The sequence below is a fragment of the Balaenoptera physalus genome, assembly GCF_965194825.1.
Source record: "Balaenoptera physalus genome assembly, chromosome: 14".
Classification (NCBI taxonomy): domain Eukaryota; kingdom Metazoa; phylum Chordata; class Mammalia; order Artiodactyla; family Balaenopteridae; genus Balaenoptera; species Balaenoptera physalus.
The window spans coordinates 25,191,197-25,214,038 of NC_138893.1; the positions used below are offsets into that span (position 1 = coordinate 25,191,197).

Here is a 22,842-nt window from a genome sequence, read left to right on the forward strand (position 1 = left end):
GACACCTGTCATTGATTGATATACATCTTTGCACACTTAGCCAATTATTTCCTTAGCCTCAATTCCTAGAAGTAAAACTGCTGGACTTTTGGCCACATCCTCCAATTGGCCCACGCAAGATGGTGCCTCTGACTGCAGGGCCCAGGGGGCCAGGCTCCCCATACCTCCCACCCCCGTCATTATTGGCTATTCTCCCCCTCCTCCTCCCGCTCTTCCTCACCCCTCCCCCTCCTTGCTCTCCTCCTTCCCTTTCTCTTCCTCCTCCTCCTCCTTTTTTCAATTTTGCCAGGCTGAGGGGTAAAAAAGTTAATTTGCTGTTTTATTTGACAATTTTTCATTTCTCCTTTGGTGAGATGCTTTATATCCTTTATCCTTTTTTTCTATTGAGATATTTAGGAATTTTTCTCGTTAATTTGAGAAAGTTTCTCTTTATTAAGAATATCAACCCTTCTGTCCTCCATATCTGTTGTAGATATTTTCCCCAGGTTGAGGCAAACTTTCTTTAGGTGAGAAATTCTAGGAGAGGTGTGCTGCATGAATCCTCGTATGGGGACATTAGGTGACATAATGGACATGAATGTCTTTCATTGCAGTTTCCAAACCCTACAGATGTGCTCTTCGATGGCTGTTTTTTAATATAGATCCTCTATAAAGTCCAAGGGAATGAGACTAAATCATAAACAAGTGAAGACATTTTTACAGGAAACAAGGACATTGACGTCTGTGTCCATGGCTTTTCCCCCACATTTTTAAAAATTATAAAAGTAATACGCACAAAGTAAAAATATTAAAGCAGTGTAGACTGATATGAAATGAAAAAGAAACATTTCCCACCCCATTCCCCCTCTAAGGAGAGAACCATTTTAACCGTTATGTTTTCAGATCTTGTTACCGCCGTAATTCTAAATAAAATGCTTCCACTCTGTCCCTGCATTTGTCCATTTTAAACAATTCCTATTTGACTTCTCAGTATGAAAGAGAAGTTTAAGTCATTTCAACTTCATCCATTCCCCGCTTAATTTTGGTGTATTATTTTTAGCCCTTCCGTGTTTTCATGAATAGCTTAGAATCCCGTGTATGGACCTCCACTTCCGTGACCAGCCTTGGACACACTCTCCTGTCTCCCTTCTGTGTCAGGGGAAGAAGTGGGGAATCCTCTCTCTGCACTGTTCCCCCCAACTTGTGTCAGTGATGCCCTGTCATTTACATTGGAGTATAATTGCTTTGCAATGTTGTGTTCGTTTCTGCTGTATAACAGAGTGAATCAGCTATATGTGTACATATATCCCCATATCCCCTCCCTCTTGCGTCTCCCTCCCACCCTCCCTATCCCACCCCTCTAGGTGGTCACAGAGCACCGAGCTGATCTCCCTGTGCTATGCGGCTGCTTCCCACTAGCTATCTGTTTTACATTTGGTAGTGTGTATATGTCCATGCCACTCTCTCACTTCGTCCAGCTTACCCTTCCCCCTCCCCGTGTCCTCAATTACATTCTCTATGTCTGCATCTTTATTCCTGTCCTGCCTCTAGGTTCTTCAGAACCTTTTTTTTTTTTTTTTTTTTTTAGATTCCGTATATATGTGTTAGCATGCGGTATTTGTTTTTCTCTTTCTGACTTATTTCACTCTACCTGCCAGACTCTAGGTCCATCTACCTCACTACAAATAACTCAATTTCGTTTCTTTTTATGGCTGAGTAATATTCCATTGTATATATGTGCCACATCTTCTTTATCCATTCATCTGTCGATGGACACTGAGGTTGCTTCCATGTCCTGGCTATTGTAAATAGTGCTGCAATGAACATTGTGGTACATGACTGTTTTTGAATTATGGTTTTCTCAGGGTATATGCCCAGTAGTGGGATTGCTGGGTCATATGGTAGTTCTATTTTTAGTTTTTTAAGGAACCTCCATACTGTTCTCCACAGTGGTTATATTAATTTACTTTCCCACCAACAGTGCAAGAGGGTATCAGGTGGTGATGAGAGCTGTGGAGAAAACTAAAGCTGGGAGAAGAGGTAGGGAGGTGAGGGGTTGCAATTTAATAAATGACTAGGGGAGAATTTATAACACTTACTCTGTCCTCAGTCTGTTAACTGTGTCTCCCCTGTAATTGCCACTATGTTGAGTCTATAATTCTAAAGCTAGTAAAATATATTATGATTTTATAAATATTATTCCTTTCCTATAGCACTGAGCCTGGCCTCTGGCAAGGGGATGACCCAGGACTCATGCTGAAATGGATGTATAATTTTTACACTCATTCAGTTGCTCCACATCACACCAGGACGCTTCATCTGGGCCCACGACACTCATCTGTAACGCTTTATCCTGGCATTGCTAACTGCCTTTCTTTTTCCATATTGATGGAACAAGCATGCTTCCACATCAGGAAGGCCAGCCAGCTTCCCTTTTGGAGCGCTAGTTTTTGTACTGGCTGTTTTCTAGGCTCTCAGACTAGAATTTACTTTCATGTTTCACTCTTGGGTTAATGCAACTGTTTTCTTGGATTCCATTTCTTTCTTTTTCTTGAATTCCTTTTGTCGTTGTTGGCTTTGTTGGAGTACATCCTCAAGAAAATTTTTCTCAGAAAGGGCACAAAAGGAGAATTAACAGATTACTTCCCTCACATTTGCATATCTGGAAATTCAAATGTAATTGACGGTTCGGCTGAGGATAGATTCTGAGTTCAAAATACCCACCTCCTGACTTTAAAGGTTGACTCCATTGTTTTCTGGGACTGATGAGAAGCCTGTCGCTGTCGGATCCTCATTCCTCTGTGGTTAACCTCTCCTTTCCCTCTCTAAATACTCCAGAGATCTGTCCTTTACCCTTGATATCCTGAAATTCCACAAGGCTGGTACGGAGTCTAAGTCTCCTCTTGGGTAGAGGAATCAGAATCTCACAGGGGTTGGGTGCCCCTGAAACATGAGTACAGCTGCCGTGGCTACCACACTGTGAGAGAGTCTGTGCAGTGGGAACAAAGTCATACTAAGGTGTGAGTGGCTGATAGGACAACTGCTCCCAGGAGGGGTGAGGAGGAGCTACTTATTTTTCATTTATTTATTATTTTTTTAATTTTTATTTTACATTGAAATATAGTTGATTGACAATGTGTTAGTTTCAGGTGTACAGCAAAGTGATTCAGTTATCCATATACATGTATCTCTTCTTTTTTAAGTTCTTTTCCCATTTAGGATATTACAGAATATTGAGCAGAGTTCCCTGTGCTATACATATATATCCTTTTTGGTTACCTATTTCAAATATAGTAGTGTGTATATGTCAATCCCAACCTCCCAGTCTATCCCTCCCCTCCACCCTTCCCCCCTGGAAACCACAAGTTTGTTCTCTTAAGTCTGTGTGTCTGTTTATGTTTTGTAAATAATTTCATTTGTATTTTTTTTTTAGATTCCATATATAAGCAATATCATATGATATTTGTCTTTCTCTGTCTGACTTACTTCACTTAGTATGATAATCTCCAGGTCCATCCATGTTGCTGCAAATGGCATTATTTCATTCTTTTTTTATGGCTGAGTAATATTCCACTGTATATATGTACCACCTCCTCTTTATCCATTCATCTGTTGATGGACATTTAGGTTGCTTCCATGTCTTGGCTATTGTAAACAGTGCTGCAATGAAATTGGGGTGCATGTATTTTCTCGAATTACGGTTTTCTCCAGATATATGCCCAGGAGTGGGATTGCTGGATCAATGGTAGCTCCATTTTTAGTTTTTTAAGGAACCTCCATACTGTTCTCCATAGTGACTGCACCAATTTACATTCCCACCAAGAGCGTAGGAGGGTTCCCTTTTCTCCACACCCTCTCCCGTGGGCACGGAGCTCCCAGTCTGTGGCGGGCTGCTGGGCATCAGCTAACAGCACAGCACTCTCTCCGGAACAGCTCAGAGGGGACTTCCACTGGCCCTGGCACCCGGGCCACTAAAACCTGGGTGCCATTTTTGCTCTCCCCCATCTCCCGGTGTCACTCCCTCTGTCTGGGTTGCCCTCTGGGACCTGGGTGCAGGCTGGACACCTTGCCTCACCGTGGAAGCCCAGCCTGGCTGAAGGGCAGACAGAGGAAATTCCCGCACACTTCATGGGCGGCCAGGCCCTGTCTTTGTGGGCAGCTGTACCCACTGGCTCAGGAGTGCCTGCTGCAAGTGTCTGCAGGCCAGCCCTGGCCTCGGAACCCAGCCTGGGGAAGAGAGCCCAAGCCCACTGCTGGCAGAGCCTGGCACACCCGGCAGGACGGCCTGGGCAGCTGGCCTCCACTCCCGCACCGGCCTCTTCTCCACCGAGGACAGACGTGCCACCTCGCAGCCGGGCCAGGGGCTGCTGGGGGGGTCTCGGCCCAGACCTGTTGCCACCACTTCTTGAGGAAAGCCGGTCTTTTCCCCCACTGTGCCCAGGTGAAGGTGGCCTCTCTGCTCAGGGTCACAGGGAGATGCTGGGCCCCTGGCAGGAGGGGACCCAGACCCACCTTGGGGACAAACACGCAGGCTTATGGTTTCTGGGACAATGGCCATAACCTCCACTTCTCCGCAGGCTGGGGACAGTGTGCTGCGTGGGTGCATGTTCGTGGGTGTCTTGGGCAGCTGTTTGATCTGAATGGAATGAGCTTCCCTGCTATCCTCCCAAGACCTCTGTGAGCTGCGCTGGGGCCAGCGCCCGCCTGAGGGCCTCGGGGCCTGGGCTGTCTCCTGAGCTGAGGGCGGTCAGGAGGGGGGACGGGGCATGGCCCTCACGGGTCCGGGTCCCAGTCCACACCCTGGAATAGTCCTCAGCCATCAAAGGGAGGGGACACCTGTCCTGCCACAGCCTGGAGGAACCTCAAAAGCGTGGTGCAGAGGGGAAGGAGCCAGACACCGACGGCCACGTCTCATGTGGTCTCGTTTGTATGAAGCGTCCAGAACAGGCAGATCCACAGACGCAGAAAGCAGACTGGCGAGGACTAGGGGCTGGCGGGAGCTGGGTAAACTGAGGCACGGTACATTTTTTCAAGAGTCTATTTGAACAAACATCGATTTGAAACTGGAGGTGATTGGAGCCCCCCCAGGCCCGCCCGACAGGAGCGGGGAGGGGTTTTTATAGAGAAGACTCGGAGAGCAAGAAAATTTGGCCACAGCTTAAGCAGCTGCCGTATTTGGGAGAAACCCCCCCAGCTGTTTGTGTTTGGTGTTTTCAGGTCTCATCTTCCCCGATTCGAGTGCAGTGACTCGGCTTAGGCGTCGGTTGGCTTTTGTGGCTACCTGGCATCAGAGCCACTGTCTGACGACCTCCTTGTTTAGTTACCGTCACGGGGGACTGGGAAGCAATGCTTAATGGGTGCAGGGTTTCCTTTGGGGGCTTGAAAATTCTCTAGAACTGGATAGAGCACAACTCTGAATGTACTAACATGCACTAAATGCTACTGAACTGGGTGCTTTAAATGGCTAAAATTGTTAATTTTATGTTACGTGGGTTTTATCTCAATTTATAAAGAAGCTCAATAACCTAGCTGTGGGCTTGGGGACAGGTCTCAGGGCCACAGGGACCTGGCCTCAGGGTTGCTGGACACCGGGGTGTGAGGGTGAAGGGGGGGCAGTGGCCTGCAGAGAGGGCCAAGGTGGCCAGCACACCTGGGTCCTGCAGCCTCGGGGGCAGCCAGTATCCAGGCCTGCAGGCCACCTGGAAGCCTGAGCTCACCGTCAAAGCCGTGGCCTGAGCTCCTTGTGCGGGCCCAGGGGCCAGCTGCAGGGTCCCTGGACACATGCCCCAGGAGGGCGCACTGCAGGGCACTGCTCGGGCCGAGTGGGGTGCGGAGCCGGGGAGCCTCATCCCTCCTGCTGGGACAGACCTGCACCTCGGTCGGAGGGAAGGGCAGGCCTAGGGTGGATGGGTCAGAGGCTTAAGCTTAGCCAGGTGGCCAGCTCTTCCCACCCGGGGTGAGCTGGTGAAGAAGCTGCTCCTGATTTGAACCAAAAGCGCTTCAGGCCGGTAATGGCATTCCTAGAAACCTAGCTCATGGAAACCAGCAGAGAGGCAGTCAGCGACTCATACACAAAGAGCTCCTTGGAGCTTTGTGTGCGGTGCAGATAAGTACACAGAGTCTGTGCATCCACTGATACGGGTCAGGGCAAGTCCGTGTAACACAGCATTGGATGAACATCAAAATATTGGTATGTTAGTTATCAAAATGCCCACAAAACTTTCAATGGAAAAGCCAGTCGGTGGATATTATTGAGTGCCTACTACATGCCATGCAACGTATTAGACTGGGGACAACCATGGTGGCCAAGACACAGAGTCCCCCGCCTCCCGGCTGTGGGACATGGTCCAGTGGAGAAGATAGGCAAACTCTAAACGGAGAGAAGGACCTGAGCTGTAACAGCCTGGCAGGTTGTCATCTGCAAGAGGCTGTTTTCGGTGCTTTAAAATCATAGAAGGAGAAGCAGGCCTGAGATGAGGATGGAGGTGTTAGACTTGGTGTTGGGTGCAGGTGGCACCTAACACCTTGTCCCAGGTGACAAGGGACATCCAGGGGGAAAGGCCTCTGGTCCATTCAGAATTTGACCCTGGGCCTGCAGTGGTCGCCAGGCCAGGGTTCGAGTCTCGGGGGACAGGAGAGTGCCTTGAGGTAGCTATGAATGGAGTTGTCTGGACAGAAGCGGGTGAGGCGAGATTGAAGGACGGAGGCATGGGGGCCGCTGGCATTTCTGGGGGGAGAAGGGACTTGCAGCCAAGGAGCCCGGGAGTGAGGCCGAGGGGACACATGACCCACAGCGGCACTGGGCACTTTTTGGTCAGTGAACAGAGGGGAAGCATGACCTCAACTGACCTCACGTCCCACAGGTGCACCAGGGTCTCTGGACTAGGATGGATGGGCCTGGGGGCTAGGTCAGGGTGAAGATGGAGGAGGGAGAGGTGGGGTGAGGACGGTGCCCGATTCCTAGCCTGGAGGACAGAACCAGTGGTTCAGCCATGGTTAAAATGTCCATGGCGGTTCCGGTTTAGGATGGGACAGATGAGTTCAGATTAAGACAGGACAAATGTCCAAAGGGGATGGGGAAGTCTGGCCAGAGCTATGGATTGAGAGCGTGTCAGGCTGACTAATGGCTGCCCCAAAGATGTCAGGCCCCAACCCCTGGATCCTGTAATTGTACCTTATAAGGAACAAGTGTGTTTGCACAGGTTTAAATTAACGATCTGGAAATGGGGAGCTTATCCTGGATTGTCCAGGTGAGCCCTAATTGCAGCCACATCTCCTCATAGGAGGGAGGCGGAAGGAGATATTTTGCAGACAGAAGAGGAGAAGGCCATCTGATTGCACCTGCGGAGATTAGAGGGTTGCGGCCATGAGCCAGCGAAGCCGGCAGCCTCCAGGAGCTGGTAGAAGCGAGGAACGCTAATGGATTTTCCCGAGATTCCAGAGGGAGCGCGGCCCTGCTGACACCTGACTTCAGCCCGGTGGTACTGATTTCCTACTTCTGGCCTCCAAAACTGTAAGGGAACAAATTCCTGTTGTTTTAAGCCACCCGGTTTGTGGTGATGTGTGGCAGCCGCCCCAGGACACTCACGCGGGAGCCTTCCAGACTAGGGGCTGCTGGACGTGGATGAGGCACAGACTCTCCTGGGAGCACATCTCAGGGTGCGTCTCCCGAGAATGGATGGGGACAGGGGTTCACCTGGGATACAGCACAGGGGAGCGGGGAAGCCGGGCGGGAACAGCAGGGCGTCAGCACAGGAGGCCTGAGTGTGCAATGACCACCGGGCCGCAGAGCTCACACCTGCACAGGAAGCGGGCGTCTCCCTGCAGACTGCCACTGGCCGAAGCTGCCTCCTGGGAGTTGGTCTTCTGGTCTGTCCCACGTGCAGGCCAGGTGGTGCCTGTGGCCAAGGTCATCTGGGGGGCTGGCCCACGCAGTGGTGAGATGTGCGCAGGCAGGAACGGCTCTGCCCGGGTGGGAGGAGGGCACGGGGCACTGGGTGCAGTGGACACTGCCCTTTCAGACAAAGAGGGCCCAGGAGCCCGGCCAGGGAGGGAAGGAGGGTACATCCCTCGTGGGGCCCAGACTGAAGGGCCTGCAGAGGCGGTGGAGGGGGGCGGTACTAAGAGCTGGGCCAGCTCCCTGTGCCAGAATCCCAGCTTCCACACCGCTGGCTGGTGACCCTGGGGGAGCCATCTGTCCTTGTTCAGCCTCAGTGTCCTCATCTAAAATGGGACGAGAACGTCCACCCTGCAGGGCTCCTATGGGGACTGGAAGGCACACAGCACGTGCCCAGAAAACATTACTGATCCTTATGACTGTTAACTTGGTGTTGAGATCAGTGTAGGTTCACATGCAGTTGTAAAGAACAGTACAGAGAGACCCTGTGTCCGCTCTACCTGGTCTCTCCTCGTGACGACGTCTTACACAACTGGTGCAGCATCACTGCCAGGAAACCCACGGCGATGGAGGCCGGGCACAGTGCGTTCCCACCAGCCCAGGGAGCCACACTTCTGTCCTGCCCCCACCCCTCCTTAACCCTGGGAACCACTGACATGTCACCTCATTCTATAACTTTGTCATATCAAGAATGCCATATACATGGAATCGTACGGTGTGTGAACTCTGGGATCTTCTCTCCTTTCCATGGCTGGGTAGTTTTGTATGGTGTGCATGGCCGCAGCTGGTTTAAGCATCCACCCGTTGAAGGTCATCTGGGCTGTCCCCCGATTTTGGCTATTATGAATAGAGCTTGTGAGGTGATACCTCATTGTAGTTTTGATTTGCATTTCTCTGATAATTAGTGATGCTGAGCAGCTTTTCATGTGCCTCTTGGCCATCTGTATGTCTTCTTCGGAGAAAGGTCTATTTAGATCTTCTGCCCATTTTTTGATTGGGTTGTTTGTGTTTTTGATATTGAGCTGCATGTGCTGTTTATATATTTTGGAGATTAATCCTTTGTATGTTGATTTGTTTGCAAATATTTTCCCTCATTCTGAGGGAATGTCTTTTTGTCTTGTTTATAGTTTCCTTTGCTGTGCAAAAGCTTTTAAGTTTCATTAGGTCCCATTTGTTTATTTTTGTTTTTATTTCCATTACTCTAGGAGGTGGGTCAAAAAAGATCTTGCTGTGATTTATGTCAAAGAGTGTTCTTCCTGTGTTTTCCTGTAAGAGTTTTATAGCGTCTGATCTTACATTTAGGTCTTTAATCCATTTTGAGTTTATTTTTGTGTATGGTGTTAGGCAGTGTTCTAATTTCATTCTTTTACAAGTAGCTGTCCAGTTTTCCCAGCACTGCTTATTGAAGAGACTGTCTTTTCTCCATTGTATATCCTTGCCTCCTTTGTCATAGATTAGTTGACCATACGTGCGTGGGTTTATCTCTGGGCTTTCTATCCTGTTCCATCGATCTATATTTCTGTTTTTGTGCCAATACCATATTGTCTTGATTACTGTAGCTTTGTAGTATAGTCTGAAGTCAGGAAGTCTGATTCCTCCAGCTCTGTTTTTTTTTCCCAAGATTGCTTTGGCTGTTTGGGGTCTTTTGTGTCTCCATACAAATTTTAAGATTTTTTGTTCTAGTTCTGTAAAAAATGCCACTGGTAGTTTGATAGGGATTGCATTGAATCTGTAGATTGCTTTGGATAGTATAGTCATTTTCACAATATTGATTTTTCCAATCCAAGAACATGGTATATCTCTTTATCTTTGTCATCTTTGATTTCTTTCATCAGTGTATTATAGTTTTCTGAGTACAGGTCTTTTACCTCCTTAGGTAGGTTTATTCCTAGGTATTTTATTCTTTTTGTTGCAATGGCGAATGGGATTGTTTCCTTAATTTCTTTTTCTGATCTTTCATTGTTAGTGTATAGGAATGCAAGAGATTTCTGTGCATTAATTTTGTATCCTGCAACTTTACCAGACTCATTGATTAGCTCTAGTAGTTTTCTGGTAGCATCTTTAGGATTTTCTATGTATAGTATCATGTCATCTGCAAACAGTGACAGTTTTACTTCTTCTTTTCCAATTTGTATTCCTTTTATTTCTTTTTCTTCTCTGATTGCCATGGCTAGGACTTCCAAAACTATGTTGAATAATAGTGGCGAGAGTGGACATCCTTGTCTTCTTCCTGATCTTAGAGGAAATGCTTTCATTTTTTCACCATTGAGAATGATGTTTGCTGTGGGTTTGTCGTATATAGCCTTTATTATGTTGAGGTATGTTCCCTCTATACGCACTTTCTGGAGAGTTTTTATATAAATGGGTGTTTAATTTTCTCAAAAGCTTTTTCTGCATCTATTGAGATGATCATATGGTTTTCATTCTTCAATTTGTTAATATGGTGTATCACACTGATTGATTTGCGTATATTGAAGAATCCTTGCATCCCTGGGATAAATCCCACTTCATCATGGTGTATGATCCTTTTAATATGTTGTTGGGCTCTGTTTTCTAGTATTTTGTTGAGGATTTTTGCATCTATATTCATCAGTGATATTGGTCTCTAATTTTTTTTTTCTTTTTCTGGTTTTGAATCAGGGTGATGGTGGCCTTGTAGAATGAGTTTGGGAGTGTTCCTTTCTCTGCAATTTTTTGAAGAGTTTGAGAAGGATGGGTGTTAGCTCTTCTCTAAATGTTTGATGGAATTCACCTGTGAAGCCATCTGGTCCTGGACTTTTGTTTGTTGGAAGGTTTTTAATCACAGTTTCAATTTCATTACTTGTGATTGGTCTGTTCATAATTTCTATTTCTTCCTGGTTCAGTCTTGGAAGGTTATACCTTTCTAAGAATTTGTCCATTTCTTCCAGGTTGTCCATTTTATTGGCATACAGTTGCTTATAGTAGTCTCTTACGATGCTTTGTATTTTTGTGGTGTCTGTTGAAACTTCTCCTTTTTCATTTCTAATTTTATTGATTTGAGTCCTCTTCCTCTTTTTCTTGATGAGTCTGGCTAAAGGTTTATCAATCTTGTTTATCTTCTCAAAGAACCACCTTTTAGTTTTATTTTTATTTAGTTTTAGTTTTATCTTTGCTATTGTTTTCTTTGTTTCTATCTCATTTATTTCTGCTCTGATCTTTATGATTTCTTGCCTTCTACTAACTTTGGGTTTTGTTTGTTCTTCTTTCTCTAGTTCCTTTAGGTGTAAGGTTAAATTGTTTATTTGAGATTTTTCTTGTTTCTTGAGGTAGGATTGTATTGCTATAAACTTCCCTCTTAGAACTGCTTTTGCTGTGTCCCATAGTTTTTGGATTGTCATGTTTTCATTGTCATTTGTCTCTAGGTATTTTTTGATTTCCTCTTTGATTTCTTCAGTGATCTCTTGGTTATTTAGTAGCGCATTGTTTAGCCTCCATGTATTTGCGTTTTTTACATTTTTTTCCCTGTAATTGATACATAGATGCTTGATATGATTTCAATTTTCTTAAATTTACCAAGGCTTGATTTGTGACCCAAGATGTGATCTATCCTGGAGAATGTTCCGTGAGCACTTGAGAAGAAAGTATAATCGGTTTTTGGATGGAATGTCCTATAAATATCAATTAAATCTATCTGGTCTATTGAGTCAGTTAAAGCTTGTGTTTCTTTATTAATTTTCTGTCTGGATGATTGGTGAAAGTGAGGTGTTAAAGTCCCCCGCTATTACTGTGTTACTGTCAGTTTCCTCTTTTATAGCTGTTAGCATTTGCCTTATGTATTGAGGTGCTCCTATGTTGGGTGCATATATATTTACAACTGTTATATCTTCTTCTTGGATTGATCCCTTGATCATTATGTAGTGTCCTTCCTTGTCTCTTGCAACATTCTTTAATTTAAAGTCTGTTTTATCTGATACGAGTATCGCTACTCCAGCTTTCTTTTGATTTCCATTTGCATGGAATATCTTTTTCCATCCCTTCACTTTCAGTCTGTATGTGTCCCTAGGTCTGAAGTGGGTCTCTTGTAGACAGCATATATATGGGTCTTGTTTTTGTATCCATTCAGCCAGTCTGTGTCTTTTGGTTGGAGTGTTTGATCCATTCACATTTAAGGTAATTATGATATGTATGTTCCTATTACCATTTTCTTAATTGTTTTGGGTTTGTTTTTGTAGGTCGTTTTCTTCTTTTGTGTTTTCCACTTAGAGAAGTTCCTTTAGCATTTGTTGTAGAGCTGGTTTGGTGGTGGTGAATTCTCTTAGCTTTTGCTTGTTTGTAAAGCTGTTGATTTCTCCATCAAATCTTAATGAGATCCTTGCTGGGTGGAGTAATCTTGGTTGTAGGTTCTTCCCTTTCATCACTTTAAATATGTTGTGCCACTCCCTTCTGGCTTGTAGAGTTTCTGCTGAGAAATCAGCTGTTAACCTTATGGGAGTTCCCTTGTATGTTATTTGTCATTTTTCCCTTGTTGCTTTCAATAATTTTTCTTTGTCCTTAATTTTTGTCAATTTGATTGCTATGTGTCTTGGCGTGTTTCTCCTTGGGTTTATCCTGCCTGGGACTCTCTGCGCTTCCTGGACTTGGGTGGCTATTTCCTTTCCCATGTTAGGGAAGTTTTCGACTATAATCTCTTCAAATATTTTCTCTGGTCCTTTCTCTCTCTCTTCTCCTTCTAGGACCCCTATAATGCGAATGTTGGTGTGTTTAATGTTGTCCCTGAGGTCTCTTAGGCTGTCTTCACCTCTTTTCATTCTTTTTTCCTTATTCTGTTCTGTGGCAGTGATTTCCACCATTCTGTCTTCCAGGTCACTTATCTGTTCTTCTGCCTCAGTTATTCTACTATTGATTCCTTCTAGTGTATTTTTCATTTCAGTTATTGTATTGTTCATCTCTGTTTATTTGTTCTTTAATTCCTCTAGGTGTTTGTTCTTTAATTCTTCTAGGTCTTTGTTAAACATCTCTTCCATCTTCTCGATCTTTGCCTCCATTCTTTTTCCAAGGTCCTGGTTCATCTTCACTATCATTTTTCTGAATTCTTTTTCTGGAAGGTTGCCTATCTGCACTTCATTTAGTTGTTTTTCTGGAGTTTTACCTTGTTCCTTCATCTGGGACGTAGTCCTCTGCCTTTTCATTTTGTCTGTCTTTCTGTGATTGTGGTTTTCCTTCCACAGGCTGCAGAATTATAGTTCTTCTTGCTTCTGCTGTCTGCCCTCTGGCAGATGAGGCTATCTAAGAGGCTCATCCCAACATATTTTGATTAAATCCAATTTATCCATTTTTTTTGCTATTTTTGGCTTGTGTTTTTGTTACAAGTCTTAGAACTATTTTACTACCCTAAATTCCCAAGATTTTCTCCCATGTTTGTTTCAATAAGTTTTGTAATTTTTCATTTTGCTTTAAGTCCATGATCCATTTTGAATTACTCTTTGTGTAAGGTTTGAGACTTTGGTGGAGGTTCACGTTTGCCTGTGAATGTCTGCTTGGTTCAGCATCTTTTCTAATGAATGCATTTAATGCTATACATTTTCCCCTCAGCACTGCTTTAGCTGTGCTCCATCATTTTGATATGTCTTTTTATTTAGTTCAATGCATTTATTATTTTATTTCACTAAGGACTTCTTCTTTGGCTCATGGGATTATTTAGAAGTGCTTTGCTTAGTTTCTAAGTGTTTGAAGATTTTTTTTCTTACTGAATATTAGTTTTATTCCACTGTGGTCAGACAACACACTCTGTATGATTTTGATTCTTTTAAATTTGTTGAGATCTGTCTTATGTCCTAGGTTATATGGTCAATACTGTTACATGTTTCATGGATACTTGGAAAGAATGTGTATAATGCCATTGTTGAGAGGAATGTTCTATAAATGTCAATTAGATCCTAATTGGATTGAGTTGTTGGTTGATGGTGTGGTTGAGCTCTTCTATGTCTGCTGATTTTTTGTAAACGTGTTCTATCAATCACTGAGAAACTCCACGTATAATTATAGATTTGTCCATTTCTTGTTTCAATTCTATCAGTCTTTGCTTCACATGTTTTGCAGCTGTTTCTGTGGTACAAACACATTTAGCATTGCTGTGTCTTCTTTTATCAATTGCTATGTCTTCTTTTATCATTATATAATGTCATTCTCTGTCTCTGGTGATTTTCCTTGATATTAATACAGGCAGTACTGCTTTCTTTTTGATTAATGTTCACACAATATATCTTTTTCCATCTCTTTGCTTTCAGCTTGCCTATAGCATTATATTTGAAGTGAGTTTCCTGTAGACTGTATATTGTTGAGTATATTGAATATATTGTTGAATCATGTTTTCTAATCTCTGCCTTTTTAATGGAGTATTTAGACTATTTACATTTAATGTAGTTTTTTGATATGTTAGGGGTTAGGTTTGCCATTTTATTTTTGTTTTCAGTTTATTCCCTCTGCTTTTTATTTTTCCTGTCTTTCTGTGGGTTACTTAAACACTTTTAATTATTAGGTTAATTAATTTTTATTTTTTATTGAAATACAGTTGATGTACAATATTATGTTAGCTTCCGGTGTACTACATAGCGATTTGACATTTGCATACATTATGAAATGATCACCATGGTAAATCTAGTAACTGTCTGTCCTCATACAAAACTGTTACAATATTATTGACCATATTACTTATGCTGTATAATACATCCTTGTGGCTTATTTATTTTATAACTGGAAGTTTGTACCTCTTTCATATATTTTGCCCTCCCCACTTCTCTCCCCTCTGACAACCACCTTTTTGTTCTCTGTATCTATGAGTCTGTTTTAATTTTGTTTTGTTTTGTTTTTTAGATTCCACATACACAAGAGATCCTATGGAATTTTCTTTCTCTGTCTGACTTATTTCATTTAACGTAATACCCTCTAAATCCATCCATGTTGCTGCAAATGACAAGATTTCATTTTTTTATGACCGAGCAATATTCCATTGTGTGTGTGTATACATATATATATATGTGTAAACATATGTATGTATATACACACACACACACAAACCCCACATCTTCTTTATCCATTCATCTATCAGAGGACAGTTATGTTGCTTTCATGTCTTGGCTATTGTAAATAATGCTGCAGTGAACATTGGTGTGCATATATCTTTTTGAATTAGTGTTTTTGTTTTCTTCTGGTAAATACCCAGTAGTAAAATTGCTGGATCACATGGAAGTTCTAGTTTTAATTTTTTGCAGAAACTCCATACTGTTTTCCCTAGTGGTTGCACAAATTTACATTTCCACCAGCAGTGCACAAGGGTTCCCTTTTCTCCACATCCTCTGCAGCATTTTGCCATTTTGTTGTGTTTTTGACAATAGCCACTCTGAGAGGTGTGAGGTGGTATCACAATGTGGTTTTGATTTGCATTTCCCTGATAATTAGAGATGTTGAGCATCTTTTCACGTGTTGGTTGGCCATCTATATGTCTTCTTTGGAAAAATGTCTATTCAGATCCTCTGCCCATTTTTTAATCAGGTTGTGTTTTTTGATGTTTAGTTGTATGAGTTCTTTGTAATTTTGTATATTAACCCCTTATTGGATATATTGTTTACAAATATCTTCTCCCATTCAGTGGGCTGCCTTTTTGTTTTGTTGGTTGTCTCCTTCCTTGTGAAAAAGCTTTTTAGTTTAGTCCCATTTGTTTACTTTTGATTTTGTTCCCGTGCCTGTAGAGACAGATCCAAAAAAGTATTGCTAAGATCCATGTCAAAGAGCATACTGCCTATGTTTTCTTCTAGGAGTTTTATGGTTTTGGGTCTTACATTTAAGTCTTTAATCTATTTTGAGTTTATTTTTGTATATGGTGTGAGAAAGTAGTCCAGTTTGATTCTTTTGCATGTAGCTATCCGATTTTCCCAGTGCCATTTATTGAAGAGACTATCTTTTTTCCACTGTATATTTTTACCTCCTTTGTTGTAGATTAATTGACCATAATTGCGTGGGTTTATTTCTGGGCTCTCTATTCTGTACCATTGATCTATATGTTTGTTTTTGTGCCGGTTATACGGTTTTGATTACTGTAGCTTTGTAGCATACTTTGAGATCAGGAAGGGAGTATGATACCTCCAGCTTTGTTCTTCTTTCTCAAGATTGCTTTGGCTATTTGGGGTCTTTCGTGTTTTCACATAAATTTTAGAATTATTTGTTCTAGTTCTGTGAAAATTGCCATTGGTATTTTGATAGGGATTGCTTTGAATCTGTAGATTGCCTTGGGCAATGTGGTCATTTTAACAATATTAATTCTTTCAATCCATGAGCATGGTATATCTTTCCATTTGTGTCACCTTCAATTTCTTTCATCAGTGTCTTATAGTTTTCAGAGTCCTTTACCTCTTTGGTTAGATTTACTCTGATATATTTTATTCTTTTTGATGAAAATGTAAATGAGATTTTTTTCTTAATTTCTCTTTCTGATAGTTCATTATTAGTGTATAAAAATGCAATAAATTTCTGTGTATTAATTTTGTATCCTGCAACTTTGCTGAATTCATTTATTAATTCTAGATTTTTTTGTTAGTGTCTTTAGAATTTTCTATATATAGTATCATGTCATCTGCAAACAGTGACAGTTTTGCTTCTTTTTTCAAATTTGTACTTTTTTTTCTTTTCTTGCCTGATTACTGTGGCTAGGAATTCCAACGCTATGTCAAATAGAAGTGTTGAGAGTGGGCATACTTGTCTTGTTCCTGATCTTAGAGGAAATGCTTTCAGATTTTCACAGTTGGGTATGATGTTGGCTGTAGGTTTGTCATATGTGGCCTTTTTTATGTTGAGGTATGTTCTATGTCCACTTTGTTGAGAGTTTTTATGATAAGTGGATGTTGAATTGTGGTGTCTAAAGCTTTTTATGCATCTATTGAGATGATCAGATGATTTTATTCTTCAGCTTGTGAATGTGGTGTGTCACGTTGACTGCTTTGTGGATATACTGAACCATCTTTGCATCCCTAGGACAAATCCTACCTGAGCATGGGTATGATCCTTTCAATGTATTTTTGAATTCAGTTTGCTAATATTTTGTTGAGGATTTTTGTGTCTATGTTCATCAGTGATATTGGCCTGTAATTTTCTTTTTTTGTGGTGTCTTTGTCTGGTTTTGGTATCAGGATGATGCTGGCCTCGTAGAATGTGTTCAGAAGCTTTCCTTCCTCTTCAATTTTTTGGGGATAGTTTAAGAAGGATCGGTGTTAACTCTTCTTTAAATGTTTTGTAGAATTCACCTGTGAAGCTGTCTGGATTTGGACTTTTGTTTGCTGAGACTTAAACACTTTTTTTAGAATTCCATTTTGAGTTAACTATTGTGTTTCTATGTTTATCTCTTTGTATGTTCCAAAGTTCTTTCTCTTATTGTTTCTTTACTGTTTAAAGAACTTCCTTTAGCCATTTTTTGTGGGTAGGTATACAAGCAAGAAAGTCTCTTAGTTGTCTTTCATCTGAGAATGGCTTGATCTCCCTTTTATTCCTGAAGGACATTTTTTTCTGAATATAGGATTCTGTATGGACAGTTCTTTTCTTTCAACACTTAAAAATAATTTTTGCCATTTTCATTCTGGCTTCTATGGTTGCTGTGTTGGATGCATTTTGTCACCCTGCATTCTTTCATATGGGACCACTCCTCAATAGGCAGTTTCGGGATGGATGCTTGCCTATCAAAGGACCCCATCCTCCCGGGGCCACCGTACTTGGTTTATGGATGATCATGTATGTGATCCAACCCAGATCAATCTGGGCTCTGCTTGGGGTTTTTATGTTAAGCAGGGGCTGATAAATTGAAAGTGTATGGTTGGAGGCTGACAGCATTGTTCTAGGTGCTGGGGGGTGGGAGGTAGACCCACAGGCCTGTTGGAGCCGGTCTCCATCCAACAAGAGGGACAGATGGGAGGTGAGTGCCATGTGCTCTTTTCTCCTGACCCTCCTCCCCATCACCTATAGCTTCCCAATGGGACTGATGTGCATCTTCTCCACACTCTATGGCTCAGAGGCTGGGTTAGCCTTCTTCCGAGGCACTGGAGATGCCCACCTGGCTTCCACTCCTCAGAACAGGTCTGCTCCAGCCTGTGGTCACCCTGGAGCCAGGGGGCCCCAGGGAAAAAGCCAGCCTGTCCGCAGAGTTGCTGGGAGAGTCCACAGCTCTTGCCTCGTGTAGTGAAGCCACAGTTGGCCGGACACAACCCACCAGGCCGAGATCAGCACAGCTGTGCCAGCTGACCTGCAGGGGCATGTGTGAGGGGCATGGCTGTTGTTTAAGCCTGTGCATTGGGGAAGGTTTGTTAGCAGTATTACCATGGCAACAACTGACTGATACACAGTGTAAGCAAGGAGCATCTGCCTCCAGGCTTCAAAGGTGGGTGTTTTCATTGTCTGTTGTTGGGGTAACAAATTGCCACAAATTTGGTGGCTTAAAACAGCACCCATTTACTGTCTTATAGTTCTGTAGGTCAGCTGCCTGGATGGTCTCAACTGGGTCCTCTGCTGGGAGTCTTGCAAGGCTGAAATCAAGCTGTCAGCCTGGCTGTGTTCTCATCTGGAGCTTGGGGTCCTCATCCAAGATGATTCTGATCTTTGGCTAAATTCGGTTCCTGTGGTTGTAGGACTGAAGTCCTATTTCCTTGCTGGCTGACAGCTGGGTCCAGTCTTTGTTCATAGCGGCTGCCTATGTCCTCCTTGTGCTTTCCGTGTGGCCCCTCCAACAATGGCAGGCCCAGTTCCTCTCATGCTTTGACTCTCTCTGGCCTCTCCTCTGGCTCACTTTCCTGCTACATCTCACTGACTCTTCTCCCTTCCTCATCTGCTCTTAAGGGCTCATGTCCAGAGAGTCCAGGATAATCTCCCTATTTTAAAGTTGGCTGATTGGTAACCTTAATTCCATCTGCAAAGTTCCTTCCCGGCCATACCTGGATTATGGTTTGATTGAACAACTGGAGGACAGAAATCTCAGGGACGTCTTTAGAATTCTGGCCCTGCACCAGGGCTGTGCCATGGCCAGCTGGCTGAGGAACGGACTTCTGTATTATCTCACACCTGTCAGCACTGGATCAGAGATTAGAACGCAGGGTTGGAAAGAATTCATTAGGAATCTCTTCTGAAAGTTAAATGCAAAGAACTGTTATGATTTACATTTTTAAAAACGGCTTGTTTTCTCTTTAGTAGAATTTGCGGTACGAAAATACATTGTTTCAGGTTGAGGAGATAACTCTTAGTAGACAGGCAAAACAGTGTGTGCATAGAAAATATTCTTTATCAGGTTTATGTCTGCTGTGATCACATTCCGGAGTCTCCTTGCCTGTATGTTGCTCCTTGGCAGTCGCCCTGTCCTAGAATATGCACAGTGGAGACCCTGGATTTTATTAAGAGGCCTTCTCTAGTAAATGCTGGAGAGGGTGTGGAGAAAAGGGAACCTTCTTACACTGCCGGTGGGAATGTAAATTGGCACAGCCACTATGGAGAACAGTATGGACATTCCTTAAAAAACTAAAAATAGAATTACCATATGACCCAGCAATCCCACTCCTGGAAAAGATGAAAACTCTAATTCGAAAAGATACATGCACCCCAATGTTCATTGCAGCACTATTTACAATAGCCAAGACATGGAAGCAACCTAAATGTCCATCAACAGATGAGTGGATAAAGAAGATGTAGTATGTGTGTGTGTGTGTGTATATATATATATATATATATATATATATATACACACACATACTAGTATGTATATGTATGTATAGTATATACATACATATACACACTATGGAATATTACTCAGCCATAAAAAAAGAGTGAAATAATGCAATTTGCAGCAACATGAATGCACCTAGAGATTGTCATACCAAGTGAAGTAAGTCAGACAGATAAAGACAAATATCACATGATATCACTTATGTGTGGAATCTAAAAAATGACACAAATGAACTTATTTACAAAACAGAAACAGATTCACAGATATAGAAAATGAACTTATGGTTACCAAAGGGGAAAGTGGGGGAGGGATAAATTAGGAGTTTGAGATTAACAGATATACACTACTATATATAAAATAGATAAGCAACAAGGACCTACTGTACAGCACAGGGAACTCTACTCAATATCTTGTAAACTATAATTACCACCTCCCATGGCCAAGGCCAGCCGAAACACCCTGCCAGCCCCAAGCTACCTGGCAGGTGCCCTCGCACTTGTACACTATTCCTTTGTTCCACCACAAGGCAAAAGGGCACTCTTCTGTGGGCTTGACGGGATTCTGTGATTCAGACTTGCTCAGTCCCTGGGAGGGCAGCTGCCACTTTCTTGCTCCAACTTTCCATCCCTGAGTGTGACCTCTCACCCCACAGCTGCATTTCCGGTGGCCCCAGAGCTTGTGGGGTCGGGACAGCTGATGAGGGAACCCTCTGCCGTCTCCACACCTTTCACTGAAAACTTCACCTCCTGGCCAGAGGGCTTCCCCCCCGGGGATTTCCCCAGGAATGATTTTAAGACAGAAGCGTCCATCGTGTTCCTTTAGACTCCGACAGTGGAGGGCCAGGCAGGGGCACAGATGTCTTGGGAAGGGGCATCTGATTGCCTCCGTTCACAAGTCCCTTGGGCAAGTCTTCTGCCCCGAGAGCCCAAAGTCCATCTCCACAATTTGGAGGAGTGGGTCTCAATGTGAAACCAACATCCCAGGCAGGAAGGGCATTGGGAAGCCGGTTCCCGTCATCCCTGGCCTGGCTTATAGCCCTGTGGGTGGTCGTTCACTGCTTCCCAGGCGGGACTCGACCCTGAGGGTCCTCACTTCCCCCGCCCCCGCGTCCCACAAGGGGCCCTTTTCCTGGCTGTCCGACGTGGACAGTGGGTTGTTTTCTTTGTTACTCTCGCCCAGTGGGAGGCAAGAGCAAAGGTGTCCCCAAGCATCATGGCATATTTGACCAAGTCAAGTGCTGTTTTAATTAACATATTTTTTTCCCCTGCAGGACGGGAAGAGAGACGGACGAACAACAATGTTCTGAGCAGGACAGCGGTTTCCATCTTCCATTCTATCAAGGTGTGGGTGTGTTTGAATCTCCCCATGATACAGAGTCTCTAAAACAGAATCACATCTGTATTAACTCAGGAAGTATTTGCTGAGCCCCCTTGTTGGGCCAGCTCTGTGCTAAGAACTAATAAACCAGATGACGGGGACAGTCCTGACTCCAGGAGTTTCTTGTAGGAGAAATCCATGTAGAGACACGTTTCACACCAGAATGAGAGACCTGCAAATAAAACAAACAATCCCTGAAACTATTTGTGCTCTGAAAATGCCCACGATCAACTTCTGACTTCTGGGTTCAGTGGCCGAGTTTCACCTCGGCCAAGTTTCCGTGACGGGGCCCCTGCGCCTCCAGCACCTTGGACTAGCCTGTGCTATTTGGGGGCAGTTAAGTCCCCACCTTGCAATCCTCACACTCGCAATGTTAGCTGGTTAGTAGTGGCCACTAGGCACAGTGCTTGTTACAGGTGAAAAGATTAAAGTAAATATTGAAACAGGTTTGAATACTGATGTTTGTGAATTTATGTTTCCAGGTACAGTGGCCAATGACAGCACACAGATGTGGACCATGACAGATGAAATGGACACTGATTGTTATGTGGCTGAGAGAACTGGTTTTAACCCGTGAGATCTGTGGAAGCCTTTCCCAATGCAAACATCACCAAGCTGCTTCCTGTTACTTTCGCCTGTATGGCTGTGACACTACATCTCCCGCTGCATGCGGGCAGGGCCTCCTCACTACACCTCACACACAGCTGAGCCCAGCCTACGTGAATGTTCGGGGGTGGGGGGAAGGGAGGGCAGTGGAGGGGCAGCAGTCCCTGTATCCAGTAAGCGAGGCACAGAGAAAGTCAATGGCTTCTACTTAAGGATACCTCTGTGCCGATGCTGGTGTGTAAAACTGAGGCCATGGGGGGCCTCCTGTCAACGGCCGCGCTCTCTGAGTTTCTCTCCCATAAAAATGATGGGTTTGCTCCAAGCACCCCATCAGATCATGTCATTTCCCTCACGCACCCACCAGACCTACTCCATTCCTCTCCCGGGCCCCTGACCCCTGAATCACTACCTACGTGGCTAAATGTTCTCCATCCATTCCTCATTCGTGTATATATATATTCCTATATATGTACATATATATATATATATATATATATATATATATATATGCACATATACATCTCCCTTGAGGACCTACCAAGGGTGGGCCCAGGCTCCTTAGTCGAGCTGCGGATCAGGAAGAGAGAGGTGCGACAGAGCAGTGGGCAGGCACCTGCAGGGCGGCACAGGCTCATGGGCACATTTGGAGAAGGAGCCCTGGCGACAGCAGCCTTTGGGGGACAGGGGAGCAGACAAGACTGCAGGGGGTGGTGTGGGAACTTGGGGTTAAACAGCAAGAAGGAAGGTTGGACAACAAAGGGTCACCAAGCCATCATTAGATGATGGAACCCCTCCCTTCAGGCCCCCCGTCAGCCCCCCCAGTCAGTCATTCCACAGCCAACCTGGCCAAACTGAGCAGAGGCAGTTTCAAGGCTCCATGCATGCAAAGTGACTTCAAGACTTTGGACCCCCCCCCCTTTCCCCTTTGCCTCTGAAGGCACACGTGGCTGCACCTTGTAAGGACCAGAGCTCTGGAGTCCAGCGCTGGGGCTGGAGTTGCAGCCTCCTGGCAGTGTGACCAGAACATGTCCTCCGACTTTTCTGTGCATGTGCCTATCTTGGGGTGCTGGCAAATAACATCCAATGCATGTGAGCTGCTTTTAAAAACATGGGTAATTTTATGTCCTAAAATATTGCATACTGCTTAAATAGTTTCATGCTGGCTCACATTAAAAATGATTCCCAAGTGAAGATGACAAGGGGGAAATATTCGTTATTTAGTTCTTTTCTTACATTAAGCTAGCATAATAAAGTACATTTCTGGGTTGCA

At 43.9% G+C, this 22,842-nt stretch overlaps 1 long non-coding RNA gene across 3 annotated transcripts in view; it reads left to right on the forward strand.

Moving 5' to 3' along the window:
- The window catches only part of LOC309642095, a 38,367-nt gene extending 15,525 nt beyond the window's left edge, over positions 1-22,842 (forward strand). For 2 of the 3 annotated variants that reach the window (XR_014252970.1, XR_014252971.1), the window contains exons 2-4: positions 7,263-7,638; positions 20,860-20,930; positions 21,449-22,842. This is a non-coding gene — a long non-coding RNA (uncharacterized lncRNA). The remainder of the gene's footprint in view (positions 1-7,262; positions 7,639-20,859; positions 20,931-21,448) is intronic. The other variant, XR_014252972.1, reaches the window with a different exon arrangement.